Below are 10,955 nucleotides of genomic sequence, written 5' to 3' on the forward strand. Positions count from 1 at the left end.
TCACAATTACTGTGCTTATTTTTTGTGAAGTGAGCATCTTGAAGAAGTAGTCCTTATTCTAACAGATGAGATGTTTATACAGGTATGTGGAAATAACTTGACAAGTACAAATGTAACTGATGTTCATCTTGTAACTTAATTTTTACAACATGTATGTACATACATTGGGGCTTCCTTGGTGGCTCAGGGGTAAAGAAGGTAAAGAACCTGCTTGCTAATGAAGGAGATGAGGGTTTGATCCCTAGTTCGAGAAGATTCCCTGGAGAAGGAAATGGCCACCCATCCCAGTACTCTTGCCTGGGAAATCCCATGGATAGAGGAGACTGGCAGGCTACAGTCCATGGGTTCACAAAAGGGTCAGACATGACTGAGCAACTAAATGACAAGAACAACAACGATGCACATATACTATCTAATGTCATCCTCTTAAAATATGTTGGAAAGAAAATATAACCAGTTTTATTACACGCAAAGTAATGTGTGAAAGGGAGTGAAATAAAGGGTTCTTACTATAAATTCTGTGTTTCCCTATTCTGCTTTAATTTTCACCCTTAGTTTTTATTTTCTTGTTTCTTCTACCATAGAGAAGATGGCAAAAACTTAGTTCCTCTACCCAGAAAAGAACTACATATATATTCATAAAATTTGGTATTCAATTTCATGGTTCACATAGATGCTCTTATTTTTGACGACGATACCGTGCATGAAGGGTTAGGGCTTCATGACTCTAAAACTAATTCCTCTGTCCATGGAATTCTCAGTCAAGAATATTGGGGCAGGTTGCCATTCCCTTCTTCAGGGGATCTTTTTGATCCAGGGATCAAACCCAGATCTTCTGTACGGCAGGCAGATTCTTTACCATCCGAACCACCAGGGAACCCCTTGGAGTTAAAAAGTTAATTCAAACTCTACAAATGTCTTCTTTTTGGGTTCAGATTTGCTTTCTTTTCTTGAAAGTTTTCAAGTTCATATTTTTATAGCTATTTATGAGTTGTTAAAGCCAAGGATATGGGTAATTAACTAGTGTTTATTTATATTTGAGAGAATAATATTAAAAGATTCTCCTCAACCTGGAATGTAAGTATATAAATTTCTTGAAAGAATAATAGTAAATTATTTCTCTATTCAAATCAAAGATAATGATAAGTATCATAAAATATTTAGTTCAATTTTATTGGAAAGTAGCATGAGGCAAAATTCAGTGTCAGTTTGAATTAATTGATCTTCAATTTTAAATTCATATAGAGCTCTTTTTTTTCTCCTCAAACTCAGTGGTAATGTTGTATTTCTTGATTTTGTTGGAGGTAAAATGACATTTTCTTTTCAGAGAGGAGAAAGCTACATTCCATGAAATTATCAGTATGAAAATACATTATCTCCAATAAAATGATATATTTTAAGCATTTTTTTTCCTAATTGGTTCATGTTCATCTTTACATTTACTCTACTGGAAAAATTCTATTTGTGGATTAATTAGATGAATTAAATAAAATTCTAATTTCATTTCTACTTATATTTTTGACTTTAACATGAGTACTGTCTGGATCTAAATCAATTTACAACTGTAAACTATGGACACTTAATGTTATCAAGCATTAAAATTTAGCCAAAAACACTTCCATGTTGGTTAAGTGGTTAAGAGTCTGTCTGCCAATGCAGGGGGCACAACTTGGCTCCCCAGTCCAGGAAGATTCCACATGCCACAGAACAACTGAACCCGTGCACCACTACTACTAAGACCACACTTTAGAGCCAATGCTCCACAGCAAGAGAAATAACCTGAATGAGAAGCCCTCTCGCTGCACCTAGAGAAAGCCCAAGGTAGAAAGGAAGAGCAAGTTCTGCCAAAAAAAAAAGATTTAGCCAATAACAGATGGACGAATTAACACAGTGTGAAATGGAAAACAGAAATACGTTACCAGTTCTTCCTTATCTTCTAGCTTAAGAAGTGTGGAGTCCATGTCTTTGCAGATGTTTTTACTGTCTTCAAAGTTCTTCAATTCATCCGAAAAATAGTAACATTTCCGTGCACAACATGACTATTTACTTTTACATTCCTTTCCTTGAAAACAAGAGGTTTTATGTCCAGAGACCATTCAGTGTGTGTATTGAAAGGAATGCTCTGGAACTTAGCTTTAAGGAATCCTTTCTAGTCCTTGTAAAACCATTGATTTCATGAGATGGATGGACTTCATTTCTGAAGTTTCTGGCCTTAAGGAGATGACTTACATCCCTCCAAATATATGCATAGTATTATTAAAATTCTATAGGAAATAAATCTTAGAAAATTGATGCCTTCCCTCACAACCTCTAAAGAGAGGACTTCACTGGGGAAGACAACTTCTTTGAACTCTCTAGACTGAATAAAATCTATAGGTACAGACCTGATCTTAACTCAGCATTGATACATTAACCTAGTGCCTGATCTATATACCCATATGAGAGCATATAATAATAATTACATAATGTGCTATATATATATAGAATTTTTTGGTAGAAAAAATATTATTTTGAGAAATGATGATTAAAAAATATATCATATATACAGAAGAATCTAACCTCTGGGAAAGAATAAGTTTTTTTCCCTCTGCCCAATTAAATAAAATGAAAGTTGGACTTCACAGTTGGCTGAGTCTAAAATAACATCCAAATTGAGCAGGTTATCAACTGACTGAGAGAAGCAGAGAAGATACTTGTTGGTCTCAGTCTTATATCTACCTACCTCTATTAAGTGGTTTCTCTTTGAAAGTCATGTTTTTAGACGCAGAATTTTCTTGTGTTCCATTGTCCAATGGAGGCTCTTGGTAATCCACCCTGGAAAACTTTTGCTGTACATTATTGAAGTGAAGTGAAGTGAAGTGAATTGAATGTCGCTCAGTTGTGACCAACCATTTGCGATCCCATGGACTATACAGTCCATGGAATTCTCCAGGCCAGAATACAGGAGTGGGTAGCCTTTCCCTTCTCCAGGGGATCTTCTCAACCCAGGGATCAAACCCAGATCTCCTGCATTGCAGGCGGATTCTTTGCCAGCTGAGCCACAAGGGAAGCCCAATAATATGGGAGTGGGTAGCCTATCCCTTCTCCAGGGGACCTTCCCAACCCAGGAATCAAAACAGGGTCTCCCGCATTGTGGGCAGATTTTTTACCAACTGAGCTCTTAGGGACATCAGTACATCATTAGCTCTAGGAAAACATAACATGGGGCAGATTAAAAGGCATAAATTAAATTTTAAGATGTCAGTTAATGTTCAGGAGTTTTATTCCTGTGCTTTTTAGGGAGATAAGACTATAAAGGAAGACACAAATTACATCATGAAAAAGCCTTTAGGGATGCTAAGGTAGTTGGATTTTTAAGGTAAAGCTTGTGATCTAAATGCCAACAATAAGTAATCTGAAAATAGCATTTTTGCAGAATTATTCACAACAGCCAAGATATGGAAACATCCTAGGTGTCCATTGACAGATGAATGGATAAAAAAGTTGTGGGATACACACACACATACACACACACACATGCACATACATTCAATGCAATATTCAGCCACAAGAAAGAAGGAAATTCTGCCATTTGCAACAACACAGATGAATTTTAAGGACATTATACTAAGTGAAATAAGTCAGACAAAGACAAGTATTGTATGCTGTCACTTATTTGTGGAATCTAAAAAACTGAACTCATAGAAACAGAGAGCAGAATAGTAGGTTCTAGGTTCTGGGGAGCAGAGAAGGAGGAGAAATGTTCAAAGGGTACATAATTTCAGTTATGAAATAAATACATGATGAGTATCTAATGTACAGGATTGTGACTGTAATTTAAAATATTGTATTCAATACTTGAATGTTGCTGAGAAGATCTTAAATAATATTCTCACCACAAGAAAGAAATGGTAACTATGTGGCTGGTGGTAATCCCTTTACAATATATGTGTATAAAATCAACACTGTATACCTTGAACTTACATGGTGTTATATGTCAATTATAGCTCAATAAAGTTGGAAAAAATTAAAAAAAGAAAAATGTTCCATTTAAAATAGATAAAAAATAATAAAATATCCAGAAATATATTTAACTAATAAGTGCAAAACATATACTTTAAAAACAAAATTGTTAAAAATCAAAGATTTAAATAAATGGATGGAAAGATATATCATATTTCCCTTATGTCACATGTGAAAATTAACAGAAAATGGATGAAAGCAAAAACATGAAGAAGTAAAAACAATGCTTTAGATAGGATAGGCGAAAGTTGTGATCCTGGATTAGGCAATGGTTTCTTTGATATGATACTGCTGCTGCTGCTGCTGCTGCTAAGTCGCATCAGTCATGTCCAACTCTTTGCGACCCCATGAATCGCAGCACATTTTTAGCTTTCTAAAATCTAGAAAAATGGAATATAAATCTGTAGTTATATACCAATTTATTGTTTGTGTTCCTTCATGAAGCCAAGTCTGACTTTTTGTGACCCAGTGGACTGCAGCAGGCAAAGGTTCCCTTTCACAATCTCCCTGAGTTTGCTCAAATTCACGTCCAGTGATGGGCTTCCCTGGTGGCTCAGATGGTAAAGAATCTGCTTGTGATGCAACAGACCTAGGTTCAATCCCTGGCTGAGGAAGATCCCCTGGAGAAAGAAATGGCAACCCGTTCCAGGATTCTTGCCTGGAAAATTCCATGGAGAGAGGAGCCTAGTGGGGCTATTGTCCATGGGGTCACAGAATCAGACATGACTGAAAAGACTGAGCATACCCACGACTACATGTCCATTGAGTCAGTGAGGTCATCCAGTCACATATTCCTCTGTGGCCCTCTTCTCCTCTTGCATTGAATCTTTTCCAGCATCAGGATCTTTTCCAATGAGTCAGCTCTTTACATCGGGTGGCCAAAGTATTGGAGCTTTGGTTTCAGCATCAGTCCTTCACATGAATACTCAGGGTTTATTTCCTTTAGGGTTGACTGGCTTGATCTCCTTGCTGTCCAAGGGACTCTCTCCAGCACCTTAGCTGGAAAACATCAATTCTTTGGCTCTCAGCCTTTATGGTCCAACTCTGACATCCATACATGACTACTGGAAAAATCATAGCTTTGATTATATGGACCTTTGTTGGCAAAATGATGTCTCTGCTTTTTAATATGCTATCTAATTTTGTCATAGCTTTACTTCCAAGGAGCAAGCGCTTTTAAATTTCATGGCTGCAGTCATTGTAGACAGTGATTTTGGAGCCCAAGAAAATGAAATTTGACACGGTTTCCACTTTTTCTCTGTCTATTTGCTATGAAGTGATGGGACTTGATGCCATGATCTCTGTTTTTTGATTGTTGAACTTTAAGCCATCTTTTTCATTCTCCTGTTTCACCTGCATCAAGAGGCTCTTTAGTTCCTCTTCACTTTCTGCCATTAAAGTGGTATCATCTGCTATCTGAGGTTGTTGATATCTCCTGCTGCAATCTTAATTCCATCTTGTGAGTCATCCAGCCAGCATTTCACGTGATGTACTCTGCATATAATTTAAATAAGCAGGGTGACAATATCCAGCCTTGAAGTATTCCTTTCCCAATTTTCAACCAACCTGCCAGTCCGTTGTTCCACGTCCTATTCTACTGTTGCTTCTTGACCTGCATGCAGATTTCTCAGGAGGCAGCTAAATTGATCTGGTATTCCCATCTCTTTAAGAATATTCCACAGGTGGTTGTGATCCACACAGTCAAAGGCTTTAGCAGAGTCGATGAGGCAAAAGTAGATTTTTTTTCTGGAATTCCCTGGCTTTCTCTATGATTCAATAGATGTTGGCAGTGTGATCATCTGCCTTCTCTGAATCCAGCCTGAATATCTGGAAATTCTCTTTCATTTAGTGCTGAAGCTTAGCTTCAAGGATTTTGAGCATAATCTTGATAGCATGTGAAATGAGGGCAATTGTAAGATAATTTTAATGTTATTCTGCATTGCCTTTCTCTGGGATTGGAATGAAAACTGCCCTTTTCCAGTCCTGTGGCCACTGCTGAGTTTTCCAGTTTGCTGGCATATTGAGTGCAGCACTTTAACAGCATCATTCTTTAGGATTTGGGATAGCTCAGCTGGAATTACACCACATCCATTAGCTTTGGTTTTAGTAAGGCTTCCTAAGGCCCACTTGACTTCACACTTCAGGATGTCTGGCTCTAGGTGAGTGACCACACCATTGTGCTTATCTGGCTCATTAAGAGCTTTTCTGTACAGGTATTCTGGGTATTCTTGCCACCTCTCCTTAATCTCTTCTGCTTCTGTTAGGTTCTTGCCATTTTTGTCCTCTCTTGTGTCTATCTTTGCATGAAGTATTCCCTTGGTATCTCCAGTTTTCTTGAAGATATCTCTAGTCTTCCCATTCTATTGTTTTCCTCTATTTCATTGTATTGTTCATTAAGAAGACTTTCTCTCTCCTTGCTAATTTATGGAACTCTGCATTCAGTTGGAATTTCATAGTAAGTGCAAATATCCTTTTAACATGATGGCTAGATGGATTCATTTTCAAGGAAGTTTTTTAAACGGAGGGAGATTGCCAAAATTACTAAATGACTCTATGTAAAGGAAACATTTTAAGGTCTTGTAAAGAAGAAACTCTTATTCTAGTTGAAAATTTGGATATGCAGAAAGGAAAGAAGAATTGAAGAAAAGAACTTATGTGGATATATCCAAATAGATATTGACAGGTAAAATAGTAATGATAAAGTATCAAATTGTGCATATATGTTTGTATTAGAATTCAAGGGAGCAAAAATGGCATGAGCAGTGAAAACAGTAGAGAGAAATTATGTCTTTTCATTGTTTCAGAAAAGTACAAAAATATGAACTTACTAGACTATTGAGTAAAGAATGCTGTAAAATGTAGGGCACTTACAGAACTGCTTCTGAGTAGCTTCAGGCATGTCAGACTCTGCACGACCCCATAGACAGCACTCCACGAGGTTCCCCTGTCCCTGGAATTCTCCAGGTAAGAACACTGGAGTGGGTTGCCATTTCCTTCTCCAATGTGTGAAAGTGAAAAGTGAAAGTGAAGTCGCTCAGTCGTGTCCGACTCAGTGATCCCATGGACTGCAGCCTACCAGGCTCCTCCATCCATGGGATTTTTCTAGGCAAGAGTACTGGAATGGGTCGCCATTGCCTTTTCCACTTATAGAACTAAGACATATTAAATTTATAAATTCTTATAAAAGAAAGTTAGAAATATTTATTGTGATAGCTAAAAAAGCAACATAATGTAGAATTCAAAGTAACAATATATTATACTTAAATTTTAACTATATGTACTTAAATAATATATATAAATAGAACATATGGTAATCTTAAATTTATATTAAATATATATGGAATAGCTTTCCATTTGAGTTAAGAATGTTTACATTTTAAAATATTTTGTTTAACATAGCTATGTATGTAAAACAGTTATTTTAATAAGTGCTAACTTAAGAGCCATATTATTTTATCAAAAGCCATGAACAGGAAAGTAAAGAAGAAGAACACAAACTGCTTTAGTTAATGTACTCTCACAGTATAAAGCAAGAACCATGTTACAAAAGATGTAGCATGTTTAATAATTATATATTGAGTATCTAAGCTATTAGCAATTTAAAAATGTATATACTGAATAGCACAAGGTCAACACAGATTTGAAAACCATGCATAAATAATCATAAATGGAGATTTAAACAATTTATCACCACTACTTATCAAGCAAGCAGATATAGCAGTAGGCAATAGAAATATCTAAACTAGACAAGTAACCAGTACATATACGAACACACACACATACACTAACATGCTGCTGCTGCTAAGTCACTTCAGTCTTGTCCGACTCTGTGTGACCCCATAGACAGCAGCCCACCAGGCTCCATCCCTGGGATTCTCCAGGCAAGAACACTGGAGTGGGTTGCCATTTCCTTCTCCAATGCGTGAAAGTGAAAAGTAAAGTGAAGTCGCTCAGTCTTGTCCGACTCTTAGCGACCCCATGAACTGCCTACCAGGCTCCTCCATCCATGGGATTTTCTAGGCAAGAGTACTGAAATGGGGTGCCATTGCCTTCTCTGTACACTAACATAGAATATTCTTATTTTTTAAGTTCAAATGAACATTTCCCCAAAATTCGCTATATATGCCTAAGTCCAATGGTGTCACAACATTAGCCTCCAGCCAAGTTTGGCAAATGGGCACTTGAAATGTGAATATTCAAATTTAATTTTTAATTAATTAGAAGAAATAAACATTTCAGATTGATTTCATAGTCACATCAGCCATATGTAATAGACATACAGAACATTTCCAGGTTAATGAAAAATTCTCTAACTAGTTTACCTAATTAGAAGTCAATAACCAAAATTTTGAAAATCTTTATCTGGTTTTATATTCAGTAATCTATTTCTAAATAACATATGAACCAAGGAAAAGTCAAAGTCAAATTTCATAATTTTATATGAATTAAAAGAAAAATACAACAACAAGATTCTGTCTTGTGACATATTAATTGGGTTAAATGCACACATTATAAACAAAAAACAAAAGATAGAAGAAATCTGAGCATGCTTGACAAGAAACTTGAAATGAGAAAGCAATTTTGGTGAAATTAAAGTAGTTGACATAAAGACGAAGGAAGAAAATAGCAAATATGAAAAATCATGAAAAAGAAAAAAATTACAGTAGAGGGGAAAAAAAGGGTCAAAGCTATTTTCATTTGAAAGACAATAAACTTAATAAATGACATGTGGAGAATAGAGAACACATGAATCTTTTATATCTATATAAATATGGCAATCCAATGCTCCTGCTACTGCGAAGGCACATCAGTTGTGTCCGACTCTGTGCGACCCCATAGACGGCAGCCTGCCAGGCTTTTCCATCCCTGGGATTCTCCAGGCAAGAACACTGGAGTGGGTTGTCGTTTCCTCTCCAGTACAAGAGCGTGAAAAGTGAAAGTGAAGTCCCTCAGTCGTGTCAGACTCTTACCAGCACCATGAACTTCAGCCCAGGCCCCTCCATCCATGGGATTTTTCCAGGCAAGAGCACTGGAGTGAGTCGCCAGGGCCTTCTCCGTGACAATCCAATCAGATCAGATCAGATCAGTTACTCAGTCGTGTCCGACTCTTTGCGACCCCATGAATCGCAGCACGCCAGGCCTCCCTGTCCATTACCAACTCCCGGAGTTCACCCAGACTCATGTCCATCGAGTCAGTGATGCCATCCAGCCATGTTATCCTCTGTCGTCCCCTTCTCCTCTTGCCCCTAATCCCTCCCAGCACCAGAGTCTTTTCCAACGAGTCAACTCTTTGCATGAGGTGGCCAAAGTACTGGAGTTTCAGCTTTAGCATCAGTTCTTCCAAAGAAATCCCAGGGCTGATGTCCTTCAGAATGGACTGGTTGGATCTCCTTGCAGTCCAAGGGACTCTCAAGAGTCTTCTCCAACACCACAGTTCAAAAGCATCAATTCTTCAGTGCTCAGCCTTCTTCACAGTCCAACTCTCGCATCCATACATGACCACAGGAAAAACCATAGCCTTGAATAGATGAACTTTTGTTGGCAAAGTAATGTCCCTGCTTTTCAATATGCTATCTAGGTTGGACATAACTTTCCTTCCAAGGAGTAAGCGTCTTTTAATTTCATGGCTGCAGTCACCATCTGTAGTGATTTTGGAGCCCAGAAAAATAAAGTCTGACACTGTTTCCACTGTTTCCCCATCTATTTCCCATGAAGTGGTGGGACTGGATGCCACGATCTTCGTTTTCTGAATGTTGAGCTTTAAGCCAACTTTTTCACTCTCCTCTTTCACTTTCATCAAGAGGCTTTTGAGTTCCTGTTCACTTTCTGCCATAAGGGTGGTGTCATCTGCATATCTGAGGTTATTGATATTTCTCCCAGCAATCTTGATTCCAGCCTGTGTTTCTTCCAGTCCAGTGTTTCTCATGATGTACTCTGCATATAAATAAAATAAGCAGGGTGACAATATACAGCCTTGACGAACACCTTTTCCTATTTGGAACCAGTCTGTTGTTCCATGTCCAGTTCTAACTGTTGTTTCCTGACGTGCATACAAATTTCTCAAGAGGCAGATCAGGTGGTAGACGTTGGCAATTTGATTCTTTGTTGTTGATAAAATTGCCAACATCTGTTGGATCATTGGAAAAGCAAGAGACTTCCAGAAAAACACCTTCTGCTTTGTTGAGTATGCCAAAGCCTTTGACTGTGTAGATCACAACAAAGTGTGGAAAATTATTCAAGAGATAGGATTACCAGACCACCTGACCTGCCTCCTGAGAAATCTGTATGAAGGTCAAGAAGCAAGTTAGAACCAGACATGGAAGAGCAGACTGGTTCCAAATTGGGAAAGGAATATGTCAAGGCTGTATACTGTCACCCTGTTTATTTAACTTCCAAGCAGGGCACATCATGTGAAATGCCAGGCTGGTTGAACCACAGCTGGAATCAAAATTGCTGGGAGAAATATCAATAACCTCAGATATGTAGATGACACCACCCTTATGGCAGAAAGCAAAGAAATAAAGAGCCTCTTGATGAAAAGGAAATAGGAGAGTGAAAAAACTGGCTTAAAACTTAACATTCAAAAAGCGAAGATCATGTTATCCAGTCCCATCAGTTTATGGCAAAAAAAATGGGGAAACAATGGAAACATTGAGAGATTTTATTTTTTTGGACTCCAAAATCATTGCAGATTTGACTGCAGCCATGAAATTGAAAGACGCTTGTTCCTTGGAAGGAAAGCTATGACCAAACTAGACAGCATATTAAAATCAGAGATGTTACTTTAAGGTCCGGCTAGTCAAAGCTTGGTTTTTCAGTAGTTATGTATGGATGTGAGAGTTGGACCATATAGAAAGCTGAGCACTGAAGAATTGATGCTTTTGAACTGTGGTGATGGAGAAGACTCTTGAGAGTCACTTGGGCTGGGAGGATATCAAACCAGTCCATCCTGG

This window comes from Bos grunniens, chromosome 5 (genome assembly GCF_055505025.1).
Source record: "Bos grunniens cultivar Pamir isolate PY7600 chromosome 5, Bosgru_T2T1.0, whole genome shotgun sequence".
NCBI classification, from domain to species: Eukaryota; Metazoa; Chordata; class Mammalia; order Artiodactyla; family Bovidae; genus Bos; species Bos grunniens.